General features: G+C 36.5%; 1 non-coding gene across 1 annotated transcript; it reads left to right on the forward strand.

Moving 5' to 3' along the window:
- The first annotated feature begins 13712 nt into the window (after positions 1-13712).
- Positions 13713-13820, forward strand: LOC130952417 (small nucleolar RNA R71). The gene has a single exon (XR_009074598.1). It is a non-coding gene; the product is annotated as a small nucleolar RNA R71 (small nucleolar RNA).
- Positions 13821-22932: the final 9112 nt, after the last annotated feature.

Consider the following 22932-nt stretch of genomic DNA (forward strand, 5'->3'; position numbering starts at 1 on the left):
TTATATATTTTATAGAAGTTGTACCCGCTCCTGATCCTAATGAAGAAGATTCTGGTGTTGAGTCTGATTGAGTACATCTTGTTATGGTATGAATTATTTTTTTATATTATTATTGTTGTTGTTGTTGTTGTTGTTGTTATTGTTGTTATGTAACTATTTTTTTTATTTAAGGTTGGTTTGCACTAAGAAGTTTAGCTGTTTTGTTGTAGAAGACACCATAACTTTGTTATTTTTTAATAACAATTTATTTTTATTTTCAGTTGTGTTGATTGTTGAACTATTAAACTTCTTTAATTGTCGTATTTGAATTCATTTTGTCGTTAAATTTTATTAGATCAAGACTTTGTTAGCTATTATTATTTGTGTTTTTCGATTTCAATGTTATGACTTTGTGAAATAGTATAGTAGTATTTTTTTTTGAATTAATTAAAAAAACTGAATTAATTTGATTTGGTTCGGATAGCCTTAATAAAAAAATTGAACCAAATCGAACCACAATTTAATTAAACGATCGAATTAGATAATTTTTTTCTCAAAATCGAACCAAACCGCACCACAAACACCCTATTTATTCGAACTCTGTTATGAATTTTGGCTAATACCATACCAATATTATTAAAAATTCAGGAAGACTTGAAAAAGAAAGAAGCGTCAGAACTATATAATGAAAGTTACTTTTAATTAATTAATTTATCATTATTATTTATTTTAAATTTAACTACGGAAGAGCTATTTTTTTTTTTTTTTGGTCTTGAACTAGTAAAGACTAAAGAGCTTATCGTTTGTTTTTACCCTTTTTTTATTTTTGTCTACAACACAAGTTTACGCTCGCTATTTATTTTGTGATTTTAACCAAGACTCGAATCTATGTGCAGCTCTTTACAAAACATGTTAGAACATACATTTACGCTCACACACTATCTATTTTCTGATTTTAATCAAGACTCGAATCCATGTGCAGCATTTTACAAAAAGTAAGCTAAAATAGATCCAACTTTATCCTTAACAGGCTAAATTTATAATGTATTAAATTGGTATATAGTCTATTACAATTTATTTTTTAAATATTAAGTTTGGCATGTTATTGAATTTGAACAGATTTAAAACCTAATAATAAATTTGATATATATATTTTTTATTTAAATAAAAAATTTTAAAAATTAATTTTTTAAAAAAATATTTATGTATAATATACTAAGTTTAATTCTTATAATAATATTTAAACTTTTAAAATATTTAAAATATAAAAAAATTATAACAAAATATAATAAATTTAAAAATTTTATAGCTTTTTAAATATATAAAATTATTTATATATTTATTTATATTTTAACAGATTTAGACATGTCAGATTAATTTATTCAATTATTTTATAAGTTTAGATCTGACTTATTAATAAAATTAAATTTTTAAATCAATCTAAATTTAAAATTATTTTATTATAATAGATCAGGTCAGAATAGACCGAATATTTGTCGGCTCTCACAGGCTATCTAATCTATTTTCACCCTTAATACTATTGCCTCAGTTGCGTTTATTTATTTATTTTTTCTTTATCATATAATAAATTTAAAAATTTTATAACTTTTTAAATATATAAAATTATTTATATATTTATTTATATTCTAACAAATTTAGACATACCAGATTAATCTATTCAACTAGTTTATAAGTTCAGATCTGACTTTTTAATAAAATTAAATTTTTAAATTAATCTAAATTTAAAATTATTTTATAACAGAACAGGTTAGAATAGGCCAAATGTTTGCCGGCAGGCTATCTAATCTATTTCCACCCTTAGTGCTATTGCCTCAGCTGCGTTTATTTATTTATTTTTTCTTTATTTTTGGTTTCCCACGGTATCCCCTAACCCGACAGGTCAAGGACTAATCCGCCGCGGTACTGAGCTCCATTTAAGGGTTTGTCACTGGCCAATGGGTTGCTGCATGCACAAGGCGGGATTCGAACTCCCGACACTTGCTTAAGCGGACTAGTGAGCTAACCACTAGACCAACCCAACTTGGTTATTTATTTTTTCTTTATGATATTACATTTGTGAAACATGGGCTTTTGATATTGATACTGGAAAGTATAACATGGGCTTTCTGATCCAACAATTGATTTCCAATTCAGTTAAAGCAGCCCACCAAAAAATTATATTCTTCATGTATATGTAGTATAGATAGTTGAGAAAAGAAAAAAGCAAGCCGAGGCCTACTTGATTTATTCGTCTAATCCTATTTGTGATGCGAATGTGATCATGTGAACTTTGAAGCTTCTTTATTTGCTGATAAATGAAAACGGATCTTTTTAATTATTGTTCTCAATTGATATGAAACGAAAAAGTCACTCTAAAATTAATAATATCATTCTCATTTGATGAAATTTTATTATAAATATGCTTTATACTAAGAATAATGTCTCAATTTCGAAGTGATATCAAATTGAAGTAACAAATTTACTGCTCCTAATAAGTTAGGGTACAACTTATGATTTTTTGTTCCTTGTTGTCTTGCTGACTATGGTGGTGTAGGAAATATGTCGGATTTTGTGTGTATTAGGTAACTATTTAAGCAGTTTAATCTCTAAGTATATACTTAGTTCATCAGAAAAGTAATACTATAAATTTAATTATATACTATTGCTAATAAAACCGTAAAAAGTATTTTGTCGGAGACACGTGTCCCTACAGACAGTTAGTTACTGAAATATTTTAAACGTTTGTGCTTTGATAAAATTGAAATAAATTATGTAAAAGATGTATAAAAGTCCAGTAAAAGAAAAAACGAAATTGATAAGTGGGATGTAATAAGTAAAAGTTTAAGAATTTTTGTCAATTAAATCTAATTAAGTTGGCTTAAATTTAATAAAAGTTACTCATATAATATACACATAAATTATATACTTTTTTAGCGTTTTTTTTTTCTTCATGTATTTCTTTTTTATTATTATTCTTTTATTATTATTGTAATCACTACAACAATATACACTATTTTTTAAGATTATATGTGTAAAAAACGAATTAAAATTCGTCAAAAAAATAAAATTTAACACTATTTTAACTATGAAAATATATTAATAAAAATTTTGTCAAAAATAATATTTTTAACATATAAGTAATTATAAAAAAACTTAAATCTTATTTTGATAAATATTGACTGTAAAAAATAATTTGTTAAAAAAATTTGAGAATATATTTTTTGTGATACTTATTAACCGTAAAAAATACTATTTATTTTCACACTTATTGACCATAAAAAATTCTCAACAAAAATTTTTAACAAAGAATGAGATGAGATCTTGAATCTGAAGAATAAACTGAGATGTTGAAGATGAAAAATGAGTAGTATAATCCCAAACTGAGAGCAGTATAATGCTAAAATTGATGGAGCTCAACGAAGAAGGGGAATAGTGGAGTAAGTTGAAAATAAATGAGTGTCAAAATTGAGGAATAATTTTCTACGGTCAAATTATTCATCAAGAAAACATAGAGAATTTGACATTTGTGATATTTGTCAAAAGTATATATTAATTTTTACACTTAACTATGGCTGTTAAAGAAAACGTGTTAAAATAACTCTCTTTTCTTGTAGTAAATTTTCTTTTTTTCTTTTTCTTTTTTTCTCTTCTTTTTGATATTATTGTAGTATTTTTTATTTTTGTTTAATTTTTTTATTTTTATTCTTATTCTTATTAAGAGGATAAAATAAAAAAAATTAAAAAGATAAAAACAAAAAATAGAAAAAATAATAAGATGATGACAAAGAAAAAAAAGAAGAGGAAGAATTTTAAATTGTGCATAATTTATAAAAAAAAGGTCAAAATTTTTTTACTGTAGGACAAAAGGTTTCTTAAGTTTGACATAGAAATTTCGTAACCGTAATACACAGGTTCTTATTAAGCCGATGAATCAAGAAGAATCATGAGAAGGTGAAATAAGAAAGAGAAAATGAAAAAGAAAAAGAAGAAGATAATGTAAGGAGGAGGAATATTTTTTATTTGTACAGAATTTATTAGAAAAATAGTATCGAAACTTTTCTTGTGTCATTTATAAAAAATATTTTATATCATTTTTAACTAAACATTGTGTTTTTATTATCACTCATTTGATTGTATGAGGTATTGAACTAATATATAAGAGAGTCATTCCTGTGTTATTTATCATAAGTTAATGTATCTATTTTTTGGTTATTTCTGTGTCATTTGTAATTTATACTTACCTTATGCATTATATATAATTACTCGTAATTCCTACAAAAAGGGAGGTAAGCCAAAAAGGTGAAGAAGAAGACCTACAACAACCTTCTTCAATATTATTTCATTACTCAATTACTAAATCAAAAATAAAATTAAGCACATAAGGAATAAATTAAACATTGAGAAGACTCAACATGTGAAGTGTTATAATAAATTAACCTGTATGGAATATAAATAATAAAATTTATAATAAAAATTATAAAACTTAAATAAATAGGAATAAAATATAAGAAATAAAAGAAATAGAGTACAATAACGAATAATAATATTTTATAGTTTATAAAAAATAGTTTAATTATTCTGTTAGTTTTTATAGTTTTATCAAATTTTAAATTAGGTCCCTATATTTTTTTTACACTGTTTTTAATTTTGTAATTAGATCCTTCATAGTGTAAAAAATGTTAGAGTTAACTGAATATTTTTTTTTGCAAATTAAAGATATCTATACACTACTAGAAAACTAGTTATTACAGACGGATATTTCCAACGGATTTTATCCCACTGAAATACAAACGGAATTTCAGAGGGATTTTTTTGTCGAAAAACAAAAAAAATAGATTAGCATAAATTACAGACGGAAAAAAAAATCCGTCTATAATTCTATCAGAAAAATTAATTTTTTTTCGCGGAATGGTTACAGACGGATTTTCCGTCTGTAATTAAGCAGACAAAATACGCGTTTTATTAAATTATTACAGACGGAAAATCCGTCTGTAATTTAAAATTTCCGTCGGAAATATTAGAATAAAGATTTGAAGATCACTGTTATCTCTTCATTTCACACTACACTCTCGCGAATTCGCGATTCCTCACTCATCCCTCTGAAGTCTGAATGCTTCATCGGCGGCGCTATTAGCCGTGCACCGCCGTCTCATGGAACCTCCATTGCACTCTATTTTCATCGGCCTTACTCGCATCACTCCCTTCCGTCGCACCCCTTCCCGATTCTTCTTCGTCGCACCCCTTCTGTCGGTCTTGCTCACATCGCTCCCTTTCGAACCCTAATGTGCGTTTCTCTCTTCGATCTCGCCACGTTTTCTCTTTTCCACTGTGTTTCTCTCTTCGATCTTGCCTCAGCTATGCAGTTAACCCTAATCTCCTTTCTCCTTCATCGCTGTTTTCTTTCTTTCAATACCATCGCTAACTCTAACTATATTATCCTATGTTCCATCGCTAACTATGATTCTATTTCCTATTCTATGATAAGAACTTGTAACGGTTATAGTTTTTTATTTTGTGTTCTTATAAACTTGTTCGTGAAATCAAGGTTCCTGAATGCATTGACTAGTTTCATTTTTATTGCTGAGGAAGAGGAGGAGGTATGCATCTGCATTTTCTGTTGTCATATATGTTTCATGCAAAACTGTTTGAAATTTTACTTGAACAATATGTTGCCTTGTATTTAATTTCTTTTTTCGTTTTGGTTATTAAACAGGAAGTAGAGATAGAGTATGTGGAAGGTTATGATGAACTTGAAGAGGAAGATGACATGGAGGATTTTGTTAATTTTAGATACATTTCAATTCTATTTTTATGTATTAGTCTATTATTTTCTTATATGTTGGAGGTGAAAAGTTGTGCATGTGGAGTTGGAGCTCTGTGGTTGAGTTTAGAAAAATGAAATAAACTAGGAAATGAATGCATTTGAAAATCAAAAGCATAACAGAGTTTTCTAATGCAGCTGGAAGCTCTGAAGATGAAGAGGCAGAAGCAGCTGCTCAGAGAAGGGTGAAACAGAAGAATAAGTTAGCTTCAATGAAATCTGAGAAGGATTCTGTTGATCTTAAATCAAAGAAGGCAAAGGTCCTTGTTGAGGTAAATCTATATTGCGTCCTTCAATTGAAAAAATGATATAATTTCTCTTTTAAATGCTGGTTTTTGTTCTGATATGAATTAATTTATGTAAACGAAAACTTGTTCAGAAGTTAACCACTTATTAATGGTGATTTAGGGTATAGGGATTCCAAAATTAATAAATAGAAAACCAAAACTACTACTTGTCTCTTTGCCTCATTGCCAAAACCACCACTGCCTTAAGCTTAGTGTGAAACCAAATCACTTTCATTCATTCATATTCATTCATTCATATACATCAAGGTGGTTAGATTAGGGGTGATTGATTTTAACTTGGGTGACTAATGAAAATCATTTGTTTATTGCTGATAGGCCCACATAGCCATTAGGATGGTAGGCTGGCGACATTATATTGGGCGGAAGGGATGAGCTCGGCGGTGGCACATGGTTGGGCTCCACCAGAGATGGAAGGGTGGCTTTCCTCACCAATTTCAGGGAAGTTGAAAGCCTTCTGGAACCCAAGACTAGGGGAGACTTGCCCCTTCAGGTCACACACACTCCATCTATTTGTTACTTTGTTTCTTAAGATCTTGTTGCTTTGAAAATTCATGTGACTATTTTCATATGGTACCAATTTCAAATATAATCTAATAACTTCATTTATATATCTTACGTAAACTGAGGAAATGTTGGTGATTTAGTTCATGAGTGCAAGAAGAAGCCGAGAAAAATAGAGCTTGTGAGAGATAATTCTCTTAGATTCATAGAGTAATAAACTAGAAAACTGAAATGTACAAGGGAACTAACTATTTATATTACCATAACAGTTAAACAGTTATTAATATCATCCATTACATATTTGCATCACGTAATCTTAACATATTTATTTATAACAAATGAAAATACTGCAACATGACAGAGTAAGAAGAGTCCTCAGGAGTTTGCAGAGCAAATTGTTGAAGAGGCACATGTATATAATGGCTTCAATCTAGTTTGTGTTGATATTTGCAGCTTCAATCTAGGCTGCTCAGAAAGGTATAATGAGTGTATGGGACAAAGCTGATATCATAAAGGTATTATGATATATAACACTTTGCAATTTGTATCTATTTTGATTTCTTTTTTCATTTTCTTTTGATTTCTTTTTTCATTTTCAATTTGTATCATATTTTGTGCTTACCTTGCAAAGGAATAAAGTGTATAGGACTCAATTGGAGGATCTTAGCATGAGTGATCCAGATCTTGTTCCACTTCTTATCCAGGTTCTTTAATCCATTTTCTTTCACTTTATTTTTATTCTTTTTAATTATATTAATTATAGACCAAGCTTAGTGGTGCGCGAAATTGTGAACAATACTTTTCACAACTCTCATAATCCCCGGTCATGAACTCCAAGAACTTGGTGGTTCAATTCCATGGCATTACACAACTTCGCACAACTAACCAGCAAGTGCACTGGGTCGTCCAAGTAATACCTTACGTGAGTAAGGGTCGATCCCACGGAGATTGTTGCTATGAAGCAAGCTATGGTCATCTTGTAAATCTTAGTCAGGCAGACTCAAATGTATGATGGTGATGAACGAAAATAACACAAAGGTAAAGATAGAGATACTTATGTAATTCATTGGTAGGAACTTCAGATAAGCGTATGAAGATGCCTTCCCTTCCGTCTCTCTGCTTTCCTACTGTCTTCATCCAATCCTTCTTCCTCCTTTCCATGGCAAGCTTATGCAAGGGTTTCACCGTTGTCAGTGGCTACCTCCCATCCTCTCATTGGAAATACGTCCCTGATGCTCTGTCACAGCATCGGCTATCCATCTGTCGGTTCTCAATCAGGCCGGAATAGAATCCAGTGATTCTTTTGCGTCTGTCACTAACGCCCCGCCCTCAGGAGTTTGAAGCACGTCACAGTCATTCAATCATTGAATCCTACTCAGAATACCACAGACAAGGTTAGACCTTCCGGATTCTCTTGAATGCCGCCATCAGTTCTTGCCTATACCACGAAGACTCTGATCTCACGGAATGGTTGGCTCGTTTGTCAGGCGAGCACTCGGTTGTCAGGCGATCAACCATGCATCGTGCAATCAGGAATCCAAGAGATATTCACTAGAGCTTTGATTGCTTGTAGAACAAGAATGGTTGTCAGTCACCTTGTTCATGAGTGAGAATGATGATGAGTGTCACGGATCATCACATTCATCAAGTTGAAGAACAAGTGATATCTTGGACAAAGAACAAGCGGAATTGAATGGAAGAACAATAGTAATTGCACTAATACTCGAGGTACAGCAGAGCTCCACACCTTAATCTATGGTGTGTAGAAACTCCACCGTTGAAAATACATAAGCATAAGGTCTAGGCATGGCCGAATGGCCAGCCTCCCAATGATCTAAGATAGCATAAAACGAAGATAGCTACCAAAAGTCTTCTAATACAATAGTAAAAGGTCCTACTTATAGATAACTAGTAGCCTAAGGTTTACAGAAATGAGTAAATGACATAAAAATCCACTTCCGGGCCCACTTGGTGTGTGCTTGGGCTGAGCAATGAAGAAATTTCGTGTAGAGACTCTTCTTGGAGTTAAACGCCAGCTTTTATGCCAGTTTGGGCGTTTAACTCCCATTTGGGTGCCAGTTCCAGCGTTTAACGCTGGGATTTCTTGAGGTGACTTTGAACGCCGGTTTGGGCCATCAAATCTTGGGCAAAGTATGGACTATCATATATTGTTGGAAAGCCCAGGATGTCTACTTTCCAACGCCGTTGAGAGCGCGCCAATTGGGCTTCTGTAGCTCCAGAAAATCCACTTCGAGTGCAGGGAGGTCAGAATCCAACAGCATCTGCAGTCCTTTTCAGTCTCTGGATCAGATTTTTGCTCAGAACCTTCAATTTCAGCCAGAAAATACCTGAAATCACAGAAAAACACACAAACTCATAGTAAAGTCCAGAAAAGTGAATTTTAACTAAAAACTAATAAAAATATACTAAAAACTAACTATATCATATCAAAAACATACTAAAAACAATGCCAAAAAGCGTACAAATTATCCGCTCATCACAACACCAAACTTAAATTGTTGCTTGTCCTCAAGCAACTGAAAATCAAATAAGATAAAAAGAAGAGAATATGCAATGAATTCCAAAAACATCTATGAAGATCAGTATTAATTAGATGAGCGGGGCTTTCAGCTTTTTGCCTCTGAACAGTCTTGGCATCTCACTCTATCCTTTGAAATTCAGAATGGTTGGCTTCTTTAGGAACTCAGAATCCAGATAGTGTTATTGATTCTCCTAGTTAAGTATGATGATTCTTGAACACAGCTACTTCATGAGTCTTGGCCGTGGCCCAAAGCACTCTGTCTTCCAGTATTACCACCGGATACATACATGCCACAGACACATAATTGGGTGAACCTTTTCAGATTGTGACTCAGCTTTGCTAAAGTCCCCAATTAGAGGTGTCCAGGGTTCTTAAGCACACTCTTATTTGCCTTGGATCACAACTTTATTTCTTTCTCTTTCTTTTTTTTTTCGGTTTTTTTTTCGCTTGCTTTCTTTCTTTTTTTTTTGTATTCACTGCTTTTTCTTGCTTCAAGAATCATTTTTATGATTTTTCAGATCCTCAGTAACATGTCTCCTTTTTCATCATTCTTTCAAGAGCCAACCTTCATGAACCACAAATTCAAGATACATATGCACTGTTTAAGCATACATTCAGAGAACAAGAGTATTACCACCACATCAAAATAATTAAACGATTATAAAATTCAGAATTCATGCAATTCTTTTCTTTTCAATTAAGCACTTTTTATTCAAGAAAGGTGATGGATTCATAGGACATTCATAACTTCAAGGCATAGACACTAAGGACACTAATGATCACAGGACACAAACATGGATAGACATAAGCATAGAATTCGAAAAACAGAAGAATAAAGAACAAGGAAATCAAAGAACGGGTCCACCTTAGTGATGGCGGCTCTTTCTTCCTCTTGAAGATCCTATGGATTTGCTTGAGCTCCTCAATGTCTCTTCCTTGTCTTTGTTGCTCCTCCCTCATGATTCTTTGGTCTTCTCTAATTTCATGGAGGATGATGGAGTGTTCTTGATGCTCCACCCTTAGTTGTCCCATGTTGGAACTCAGTTCTCCTAGGGAGGTGTTTAGTTGCTCCCAATAGTTTTGTGGAGGAAAGTGCATCCCTTGAGGTATCTCAGGGATCTCATGATGAGAGGGGTCTCTTGTGTGCTCCATCCTTTTCTTGGTGATGGGTTTGTCCTCATCAATGGGAGTGTCTCCTTCTATGTCAACTCCAACTGAATAACAGAGGTGACAAATGAGATGAGGAAAGGCTAGCCTTGCCAAGGTGGAAGACTTGTCCGCCACTTTATAGAGTTCTTGGGCTATAACCTCATGAACTTCCACTTCTTCTCCAATCATGATGCTATGAATCATGATGGCCCGGTCTATGGTAACTTCGGACCGGTTGCTAGTGGGAATGATTGAGCGTTGAATGAACTCCAACCATCCTCTAGCCATGGGCTTGAGGTCATGCCTTCTCAATTGAACCGGCTTGCCTCTTGAATCTCTCTTCCATTGTGCGCCCTCTTCACATATGACTGTGAGGACTTGGTCCAACCTTTGATCAAAGTTGACCCTTCTTGTGTAAGGATGTTCATCTCCTTGCATCATAGGCAAGTTGAACGCTACCCTCACACTTTCCGGACTAAAATCCAAGTATTTCCCCCGAACCATAGTAAGATAATTCTTTGGATTTGGGTTCACACTTTGGTCATGGTTCTTGGTGATCCATGCATTGGCATAGAACTCTTGAACCATCAAGATTCCGACTTGTTGAATGGGGTTGGTGAGAACTTCCCAACCTCTTCTTCGGATCTCATGTCGGATCTCCGGATATTCACCCTTTTTGAGTGAAAAGGGGACCTCGGGGATCACCTTCTTCAAGGCCACAACTTCATAGAAGTGGTCTTGATGCACCCTTGAGATGAATCTCTCCATCTCTCATGACTCGGAGGTGGAAGCTTTTGCCTTCCCTTTCCTCTTTCTAGAGGTTTCTCCGGCCTTGGATGCCATAAATGGTTATGGAAAACGAAAAAGCAACGCTTTTACCACACCAAACTTAAAATGTTTGCTCGTCCTCGAGCAAAAGAAGAAAGAAGAGAGTAGAAGAAGAAGAAATGAGGGAGAAAGGGATGGCTATGTATTCGGCCAAAGAGGGGGAGAAGTGGTGTTTAGGTTGTGTGAAAATGAAGGAATGAAGAAGGGTATTTAGAGGAGAGAGGGGAGATGGAGTTCGGCCATTATGGGTGGGTTTGGGAGGTAAAGTGGTTTGAATTTGAATGGAAGGTTAGGTGGGGTTTTATGAAGGATGGATGTGAGTGGTGAAGAGAAAGAGGGGATTTGATAGGTGAAGGGTTTTTGGGGAAGAGGTATTGAGGTGATTGGTGAATGGGGGAAGAAGAGAGAGGGTGGTGGTGGGGTAGGAGGGGGTCCTGTGGGGTCCACAGATCCTGTGGTGTCAAGGAAAAGTCATCCCTGCACCAAATGTTGCTCAAAATCACGTTTTGAGCCATTTCTGGCGTTAAACGCCGGGCTGATGCCCATTCCTGGCGTTTAACGCCAGGTTCTTGCCCTTTTCTGGCGTTTAACGCCAGTCTGGTGCCCCTTTCTGGCGTTAAACGCCCAGAATGGTGCCAGACTGGGCGTTAAATGCCCAACTGCTAGGCTTACTGGCGTTTGAACGCCAGCAACATCTTCCTCCAGGGTGTGCTGTTTTTCTTCCTATTTTTCATTTTGTTTTTGCTTTTTTCATTGATTTTGTGACTTCTTATGATCATCAACCTACAAAAAAGATAAAATAACAAAAGGAAATAGTTAATTATAAAACATTGGGTTGCCTCCCAACAAGCGCTTCTTTAATGTCATTAGCTTGACAGAGGACTCTCATAGAGCCTCACAGATACTCAGAGCAATGTGGGAACCTCCCAACACCAAACTTAGAGTTTGAATGTGGGGGTTCAACACCAAACTTAGAGTTTGGTTGTGGCCTCCCAACACCAAACTTAGAGTTTGACTGTGGGGGCTCTGTTTGTCTCTGATTTGAGAGAAGCTCTTCAAGCTTCTTCTCCATGGTGATAGAGGGATATCCTTGAGCCTTAAACACCAAGGATTCTTCATTCACTTGAATGATCAACTCACCTCTATCAACATCAATCACAGCCTTTGCTGTGGTTAGGAAGGGTCTGCCAAGGATGATGGATTCATCCATGCACTTCCCAGTCTCTAGGACTATGAAATAAGTAGGGATGTAATGGTCTTCAACTTTTACCAAAACATCCTCTACAAGTCCATAGGCTTGTTTTCTTGAGTTGTCTGCCATCTCTAGTGAGATTCTTGCAGCTTGCACCTCAAAGATCCCTAGCTTTTCCATTACAGAGAGGGGCATGAGGTTTACACTTGACCCTAAGTCACACAAGGCCTTCTTGAAGGTCATGGTGCCTATGGTACAAGGTATTGAAAACTTCCCAGGATCCTGTCTCTTTTGAGGCAGTCTCTGCCTAGACAAGTCATCTAGTTCTTTGGTGAGTAAAGGGGGTTCATCTTCCCAAGTCTCATTTCCAAATAACTTGTCATTTAGCTTCATGATTGCTCCAAGGTACTTAGCAACTTGCTCTTCAGTGACATACTCATCCTCTTCAGAGGAAGAGTATTCATCAGAGCTCATGAATGGCAGAAGTAAGTCCAATGGAATCTCTATGGTCTCATTTTGAGCCTTAGATTCCCATGGTTCCTCATTGGGGAACTCAGAGGAGGTTGGTGCACGCCCATTGAAGTCTTCCTCAATGGCGTCCACCTCCTCTCTTTCCTTTCCATATTCGGCCATGTTTATGGCTTTGCACTCTCCTTTTGGATTTTCTTCTGTGTTGCTTGGGAGAGTACTAGGAGGGAGTTCAGTAACTTTCTTGCTCAGCTGACCCACTTGTCCTTCCAAATTTCTGATGGAGGACCTTGTTTCAGTCATGAAACTTTGAGTGGTTTTGATTAGATCAGAGACCATGGTTGCTAAGTCAGAGGTATTCTGCTTAGAACTCTCTGTCTGTTGCTGAGAAGATGATGGAAAAGGCTTGCCATTGCTAAACCTGTTTCTTCCACCATTATTGTTGTTGAAACCTTGTTGAGGTCTCTCTTGATTCTTCCATGAGAAATTTGGGTAATTTCTCCATGAAGAATTATAGGTGTTTCCATAGGGTTCTCCTAGGTAATTCACCTCTTCCATTGAAGGGTTCTCAGGATCATAAGCTTCTTCCCCAGAGGAAGCTTCCTTAGTACTGCCAGGTGCATTTTGCATTCCAGACAGACTTTGAGAAATCAAATTGACTTGTTGAGTCAATATCTTGTTCTGAGCCAGTATGGCATTCAGAGTATCAATCTCAGGAACTCCTTTCTTCTGACTTGTCCCATTGTTCACAGGATTCCTTTCAGAAGTGTACATGAATTGGTTATTTGCAACCATCTCAATCAGTTCCTGAGCTTCTGTAAGCGTCTTCTTCAGATGAAGAGATCCTCCAGCAGAGCTATCCAGAGACATCTTGGATAGTTCAGAGAGACCATCATAGAAAATACCTATGATGCTCCATTCAGAAAGCATGTCTGAGGGACATTTTCTGATTAATTGTTTGTATCTTTCCCAAGCTTCATAGAGGGATTCTCCATCCTTCTGTCTGAAGGTTTGGACTTCCACTCTAAGCTTACTCCATTTTTGAGGTGGAAAGAACTTTGCCAAGAAGGCATTGACTAGCTTTTCCCAAGAGTCCAGGCTATCTTTAGGTTGTGAGTCCAACCATATTCTAGCTCTGTCTCTTACAGAAAAAGGGAATAGCATCAGTCTGTAGACCTCAGGGTCAACCCCATTAGTCTTGACTGTGTCACAGATTTACAAGAACTCAGCTAAAAACTGATGAGGATCTTCCATTGGAAGTCCATGGAACTTGCAATTCTGTTGCATTAGAGAAACTAATTGAGGCTTAAGCTCAAAGTTGTTTGCTCCAATGGCAGGGATAGAGATGCTTCTCCCATAGAAGTCGGGAGTAGGTGCAGTGAAGTCACCCAGCACCTTCCTTGCATTGTTGGCATTGTTGTTGTTTTCGGCTGCCATGTGTTTTTCTTCTTTGAAGAATTCGGTCAGGTCCTCTAAAGAGAGTTGTGTTTTGGCTTCTCTTAGCTTTCTCTTCAAGGTCCTCTCAGGTTCAGGGTCAGCTTCAACAAGAATGCCTTTGTCTCTGCTCCTGCTCATATGAAAGAGAAGGGAACAAGAAAATGTGGAATCCTCTATGTCACAGTATAGAGATTCCTTGAAGTGTCAGAGGAAAAGAAAAATAGAAGAAGGAGGTAGAAGAATTCGAACTTGATTAGATAGAGTTCGAATTGTGCATTAAAAAGGAGTAGTACTCCATAAATAGAAGGATGTGAGAAGGAGGGAAGAGGTTTTTCGAAAATCGATTAAAAAGATGTCAAAAACATTTTAAAAATTGATTGATGATTTTCGAAAATTCAAAGTGGAAAAGAAATCAAGTGATTTTTGAAAAAGATTTTGAATTTAGAAGTTAAAAAGATTTGATTGAAAACTATTTTGAAAAAGATGTGGTTGAGGAGATATGATTGGTTTTAAAAAAAAATGTGATTAAGAATATATGATTTGAAAACAATTTTAAAAGATTTGATTTTGAAAATTAGTAACTTGCCTAACAAGAAAAGATATGATTCAAACATTAAACCTTTCTCAACAGAAAAGGCAACAATTTTGAGATGTTCAATCAAATCATTAATTGTTAGTAAGTATTTTTGAAAAAGGAAAGAAATTGATTTTGAAAACATTTGATTGAAAAGATATGATTTGAAAAAGATTTGATTTTGAAAAACTTTGAAAACTTGAAAAAAAATTGATTTGAAAACAAAATCTTCCCCCTAGCACCATCCTGGCGTTAAACGCCCAGAATGGTATCCATTCTGGCGTTTAACGCCCAAAATGCACCCTTTTTGGGCGTTAAACGCCCAACCAGGTACCCTGGCTGGCGTTTAAACACCAGTCTGTCCTTCTTCACTGGGCGTTTTGAACGCCCAGCTTTTTCTGTATAATTCCTCTGCAGCATGTTCTAAATCTTCAATTCTTTGTATGATTGACTTGAAAAGACATAAATTAAAAATATTTTTGGATTTTTAATAATCAAAATGCAACAAGAATCAAATAACAATGCATGCAAGACACTAAACTTAAGATGAGACACTAGACTTAAGCAAGAAACATCAAATATTTTTGGTTTTTATGATTTTGTGAATTTTTTTTGTGTTTTTCGAAAATTAAGTGGAAAAAGATATCAAAATTCTTAATGAGAATTTCAGGAATCAGTGCAATGCTAGTCTAAGACTCCGGTCCAGGAATTAGACATGGCTTCACAGCCAGCCAAGCTTTCAGAGAAAGCTTCGGTCCAAAACACTAGACATGGCCAAAGGCCAGCCAAGCCTTAGCAGATCACTGCTCCAAAAGCAAGATTGATAACAATCAACAAGCTCTTGTGATGATAAGTTGAAACCTCGGTCCAATGATATTAGACATGGCTTCTCAGCCAGCCAGATTTCAACAAATCATCATGAAACTCTAGAATTCATCTTCAAGAATTTCGAAAAAAAAATACCTAATCTAAGCAACAAGATGAACCTTCAGTTGTCCAAACTGAACAATCCCAGGCATTGTTACCAAAAGCTTGCTCAAAACTTGAACAATCCCCGGCAACGGCGCCAAAAACTTGGTGCGCGAAATTGTGAACAATACTTTTCACAACTCTCATAATCCCCGGTCATGAACTCCAAGAACTTGGTGGTTCAATTCCATGGCATTACACAACTTCGCACAACTAACCAGCAAGTGCACTGGGTCGTCCAAGTAATACCTTACGTGAGTAAGGGTCGATCCCACGGAGATTGTTGCTATGAAGCAAGCTATGGTCATCTTGTAAATCTTAGTCAGGCAGACTCAAATGTATGATGGTGATGAACGAAAATAACACAAAGGTAAAGATAGAGATACTTATGTAATTCATTGGTAGGAACTTCAGATAAGCGTATGAAGATGCCTTCCCTTCCGTCTCTCTGCTTTCCTACTGTCTTCATCCAATCCTTCTCCTCCTTTCCATGGCAAGCTTATGCAAGGGTTTCACCGTTGTCAGTGGCTACCTCCATCCTCTCATTGGAAATACGTCCCTGATGCTCTGTCACAGCATCGGCTATCCATCTGTCGGTTCTCAATCAGGCCGGAATAGAATCCAGTGATTCTTTTGCGTCTGTCACTAACGCCCTGCCCTCAGGAGTTTGAAGCACGTCACAGTCATTCAATCATTGAATCCTACTCAGAATACCACAGACAAGGTTAGACCTTCCGGATTCTCTTGAATGCCGCCATCAGTTCTTGCCTATACCACGAAGACTCTGATCTCACGGAATGGTTGGCTCGTTTGTCAGGCGAGCACTCGGTTGTCAGGCGATCAACCATGCATCGTGCAATCAGGAATCCAAGAGATATTCACTAAGCCTCAGATGCTTGTAGAACAAGAATGGTTGTCAGTCACCTTGTTCATGAGTGAGAATGATGATGAGTGTCACGGATCATCACATTCATCAAGTTGAAGAACAAGTGATATCTTGGACAAAGAACAAGCGGAATTGAATGGAAGAACAATAGTAATTGCATTAATACTCGAGGTACAGCAGAGCTCCACACCTTAATCTATGGTGTGTAGAAACTCCACCGTTGAAAATACATAAGCATAAGGTCTAGGCATGGCCGAATGGCCAGCCTCCCAATGATCTAAGATAGCATAAAATGAAGATAGCTACCAAAAGTCTTCTAATACAATAGTAAAAGGTCCTACTTATAGAAAACTAGTAGCCTAGGGTGTACAGAGATGAGTAAATGACATAAAAATCCACTTCCGGGCCCACTTGGTGTGTGCTTGGGCTGAGCAATGAAGAAATTTCGTGTAGAGACTCTTCTTGGAGTTAAACGCCAGCTTTTATGCCAGTTTGGGCGTTTAACTCCCATTTGGGTGCCAGTTCCAGCGTTTAACGCTGGGATTTCTTGAGGTGACTTTGAACGCCGGTTTGGGCCATCAAATCTTGGGCAAAGTATGGACTATCATATATTGTTGGAAAGCCCAGGATGTCTACTTTCCAACGCCGTTGAGAGCGCACCAATTGGGCTTCTGTAGCTCCAGAAAATCCATTTCGAGTGCAGGGAGGTCAGAATCCAACAGCATCTGCAGTCCTTTTCAGTCTCTGGATCAGATTTTTGCTCAGAACCTTCAATTTCAGCCAGAAAATACCTGAAATCACAGAAAAACACACAAACTCATAGTAAAGTCCAGAAAAGTGAATTTTAACTAAAAACTAATAAAAATATACTAAAAACTAACTATATCATATCAAAAACATACTAAAAATAATGCCAAAAAGCGTACAAATTATCCGCTCATCACAACACCAAACTTAAATTGTTGCTTGTCCCCAAGCAACTGAAGATCAAATAAGATAAAAAGAAGAGAATATGCAATGAACTCCAAAAACATCTATGAAGATCAGTATTAATTAGATGAGCGGGGCTTTTAACTTTTTGCCTCTGAATAGTTTTGGCATCTCACTCTATCCCTTGAAATTCAGAATGATTGGCTTCTTTAGGAACTTAGAATCCAGATAGTGTTAATGATTCTCCTAGTAAAGTATGATGATTCTTGAACACAGCTACTTCATGAGTCTTGGCCGTGGCCCAAAGCACTCTGTCTTCCAGTATTACCACCGGATACATACATGCCACAGACACATAATTGGGTGAACCTTTTCAGATTGTGACTCAGCTTTGCTAAAGTCCCCAATTAGAGGGACATTTTCTGATTAATTGTTTGTATCTTTCCCAAGCTTCATAGAGGGATTCTCCATCCTTCTGTCTGAAGGTTTGGACTTCCACTCTAAGCTTACTCAATTTTTGAGGTGGAAAGAACTTTGCCAAGAAGGCATTGACTAGCTTTTCCCAAGAGTCCAGGCTTTCTTTAGGTTGAGAGTCCAACCATATTCTAGCTCTGTCTCTTACAGCAAAAGGGAATAGCATCAGTCTGTAGACCTCAGGGTCAACCCCATTAGTCTTGACTGTGTCACAGATTTGCAAGAACTCAGCTAAAAACTGATGAGGATCTTCCATTGGAAGTTCATGGAACTTGCAATTCTGTTGCATTAGAGAAACTAATTGAGGCTTAAGCTCAAAGTTGTTTGCTCCAATGGCAGGGATAGAGATGCTTCTCCCATAGAAGTTGGGAGTAGGTGCAGTAAAGTCACCTAGCACCTTCCTTGCATTGTTGACATTGTTGTTGTTTTCGGCTGCCATGTGTTCTTCTTCCTTGAAGAATTCGGTCAGGTCCTCTAAAGAGAGTTGTGCTTTGGCTTCTCTTAGCTTTCTCTTCAAGGTCCTTTCAGGTTCAGGGTCAGCCTCAACAAGAATGCTTTTGTCTTTGCTCCTGCTCATATGAAAGAGAAGAGAACAAGAAAATATGGAATCCTCTATGTCACAGTATAGAGATTCCTTGAGGTGTCAGAGGAGAAAAAAATAGAAGGCAGAAGTAGAAAATTCGAACTTTATCAGAAAAAGATGGAGTTCGAATTTTGCATTAAGGGATAGTGTTAGTCCATAAATAGAAGGATGTGAGAAGAAGGGAAGTGATTTTCGAAAATTTAAGTAAAAGATTTTGAAAACATTTTGAAAAACACTTAATTGATTTTCAAAAATAAGAGTGAAAAAGAAATCAAATGATTTTTGAAAAAGATTTTGAAATTAGAAATTAAAAAGATTTGATTGAAAACTTGTTTTGAAAAAGATGTGATTAAAAAGATATGATTGATTTTTTAAAAAAATGTGATTGAGAAGATATGATTTGAAAAACATTTTAAAAGATTTGATTTTGAAAATTAATAACTTGGCTATCAAGAAAAAGATATGATCCAAACATTAAACCTTTCTCAGCAGAAAAGGCAACATACTTGATTTGTTGAATCAAATCATTAATTGATAGCAAGTATCTTTGAAAAAGGAAAGAAATTGATTTTGAAAACATTTGATTGAAAAGATATGATTTGAAAAAGATTTGATTTTGAAAAACTTTGAAAACTTGAAAAAAAATTGATTTTGAAAACAAAATCTTCCCCCTTGTGCCATCCTGGCGTTAAACGCCCAGAATGGTGCACATTCTGGCGTTTAACGCCCAAAACTATACCCTTTTGGGCGTTAAACGCCCAACCAGGTACCCTGGCTGGCGTTTAAACGCCAGTCTGTCTTCTTCACTGGGCATTTTTGAATGCTCAGCTTTTCTGTGTGATTCCTCTGCAGTATGTTCTGAATCTTCAATTCTCTGTATTATTGACTTGAAAAGACACAAATTAAAAAAATATTTTTGGATTTTTAATAATAAGGAATAATCAAAATGCAACTAAAATCAAATAACAATGCATGTAAGACACCAAACATAGCAGTTTGAACACTACTGACACTAATGCATATGAGACACACAAAACACTCAAGTCAAGAGAATTTAAAGATTAGAGCTAGAAAATCATCAAGAACAACTTGAAGATTACTGAAGACACATGCATGAATGCAAAAACATGCAATTGACACCAAACTTAACATGAGACTCTAGACTCAAACAAGAAATATTTTTGGATTTTATGATTTTGTACTTTTTTTTTTGTGCTTTTTCGAAAATTAAGTGAAAATGAAAATAAAGGTATCAAAATTCTTAATGAGAATTCCAGGAATCATGCAATGTTAGTCTAAAGCTTTAGTCTAAAGGAATTAGACATAGCTAGCCAAGCTTCAGCAGGACATTGCATTCAAGAGCTAAATTGATGAGGATCAATCAGCTTTGGTGATGATAAGAACATCACCTTGAAACACTAGAATTCATTCTTAAGAACTCTGAAAAAAAAACCTAATCTAAGCAACAAGATGAACCGTCAGTTGTCCATACACAAGAACAATCCCCGGCAACGGCGCCAAAAACTTGGTGCACGAAATTGTGATCAATACTTTTCTAAACATAAAAAATCCCTAGTAATGGCTCCAAAGACTTGGTGCTCAATACCATGGCATAAACACAACTTCGCACAACTAACCAGCAAGTGCACTGGGTCGTCCAAGTAATACCTTACGTGAGTAAGGGTCGATCCCACGGAGATTGTTGGTATGAAGCAAGCTATGGTCACCTTGTAAATCTCAGTCAGGCAGACTCAAATGGGTATAGTGATAAACGAATAAAGCATAAAGATAAAGATAGAGATACTTATGTATATCATTGGTGTAAGAGCTTCAGACAAGCGTATGAAGATGCCTTCCCTTCCGTCTCTCTGCTTTCCTACTGCCTTCATCCAATCCTTCTTACTCCTTTCCATGGCAAGCTCGTGTAGGGTTTCACCGTTGTCAATGGCTACCTCCCATCCTCTCAGTGAAAACGATTGCATATGCTCTGGTCACAGCATAGCGGAATTCATCTGTCGGTTCTCAATCAGACCGGAATAGAATCCAGTGATTCTTTTGGCGTCTGTCACTAACGCCCCGCCCTCAGGAGTTTGAAGCACGTCACAGTCATTCAATCATTGAATCCTACTCAGAATACCACAGACAAGGTTTAGACCTTCCGGATTCTCTTGAATGCCGCCATCAGGTCCTGCCTATACCACGAAGATTCCGATTAAAGAATCCAAGAGATATTCACTAAGCCTTGGTTGCTTGTAGAACAAGAATGGTTGTCAGTCACCTTGTTCATAGGTGAGAATGATGATGAGTGTCACGGATCATCACATTCATCAAGTTGAAGAACAAGTGATATCTTAGAACAAGAACAAGCGGAATTGAATGGAAGAACAATAGTAATTGCATTAATACTCGAGGTACAGCAGAGCTCCACACCTTAATCTATGGTGTGTAGAAACTTCACCGTTGAAAATACATAAGAACAAGGTCTAGGCATGGCCGAATGGCCAGCCTCCCAAATGATCTAAGAACTAGATGTCCAAAGATTCCTCGATGTCAAATACAATAGTAAAAGGTCCTACTTATAGAAAACTAGTAGCCTAGGGTGTACAGAGATGAGTAAATGACATAAAAATCCACTTCCGGGCCCACTTGGTGTGTGCTTGGGCTGAGCAATGAATCATTTTCGTGTAGAGACTCTTCTTGGAGTTAAACTCCAGCTTTTATGCCAGTTTGGGCGTTTAACTCCCATTTGGGTGCCAGTTCCAGCGTTTAACGCTGGGATTTCTTGAGGTGACTTTGAACGCCAGTTTGGGCCATCAAATCTTGGGCAAAGTATGGACTATCATATATTGCTGGAAAGCCCAGGATGTCTACTTTCCAACGCCGTTGAGAGCGCGCCAATTGGGCTTCTGTAGCTCCAGAAAATCCACTTCGAGTGCAGGGAGGTCAGAATCCAACAGCATCTGCAGTCCTTTTCAGTCTCTGAATCAGATTTTTGCTCAGGTCCCTCAATTTCAGCCAGAAAATACCTGAAATCACAGAAAAACACACAAACTCATAGTGAAGTCCAGAAAAGTGAATTTTAACTAAAAACTAATAAAAATATACTAAAAACTAACTAGATCATACTAAAAACATATTAAAAACAATGCCAAAAAGCATACAAATTATCCGCTCATCAGGGACCTCTGGTTCTCACCCATGCGGGTTTTGTGGTTTTCAGATGCAGGACGTGAGGTTTCTCGCTGAGGCCTGCTGGAGACTTATGGCTTTGCGAAGATCCTTTGTTCTTGGGAACTATGTTTTGGTTTATATGTTTTGCTTAGATACTTTTATCTCCATTAAATAATACAAACTGTGATGACTCCTCTTATGGGAGATTTTTGGAGAATAGGTTTTATGTATTTGTGTCCCTTTGGATTTCCTTTGGGGTTTTCCTTATTTTATCATATGTATATATTGCTATGCTCGGACCGGTTATCTTCGCAGCCGGATCTTGAGTCTTGATATTCCTGTTTTTGACACTCCTTTGTATATATATAATCTCGCGTTGGTTTACCCTTGTTCGTTACGTTATCGATCGGAGTGTTGCGCTTTTGAGTTGCGGTTTTTGTTTACCCCTTTTTCTACAAAGGCTCCTAGTTAATAATCAATCATTCATACTACTATACGTACTAATTTTTTTTTTATTTTAGAGGTCGTAATACCTTGCCATCTCTGAATTATGACTTAAGCATAAGACTCTGTATGGTAGGGTGTTACATTATGGTATCAGAGCAGTTCGTTCCTGTAGAGCCTGAGGGATGGACTGACTATGCTTCTGTGCATTCTCTGTATGTGTGTTATGTGCTATTAGTATATCTATTTGATACAATTGGCATAAACGTTCATGAGCATGCATTTGGGACTTTGAAGCACTAGACTTCCGATATTGAGACTGATCAACTTAATATCGATTGTTGGGTGTGTATAGGAACCAGATGGCGCCTCGTGGACGCGGTAGGGGTAGTGCGAGAGGTCGTACGAATGCTCGTGCACCGGAGAATAACCCTAATGACCCGGTGAACTTTATGGCTGCGTTGGAGAACATGGCTGCTGGTGGACGAAATTGTGATCCATGTTCTAACTATTTTGAGATGAAAGCTTCTTATGGCACTGGTTGAATCCACAACTCCGTTCAACTAACCAGCAAGTGTACTGGGTCGTCCAAGTAATAAACCTTACGTGAGTAAGGGTCGATCCCACAGAGATTGTTGGTATGAAGCAAGCTATGGTCACCTTGTAGATCTCAGTC

The sequence above is a fragment of the Arachis stenosperma genome, chromosome 9 (genome assembly GCF_014773155.1).
Source record: "Arachis stenosperma cultivar V10309 chromosome 9, arast.V10309.gnm1.PFL2, whole genome shotgun sequence".
Taxonomy (NCBI): Eukaryota; Viridiplantae; Streptophyta; class Magnoliopsida; order Fabales; family Fabaceae; genus Arachis; species Arachis stenosperma.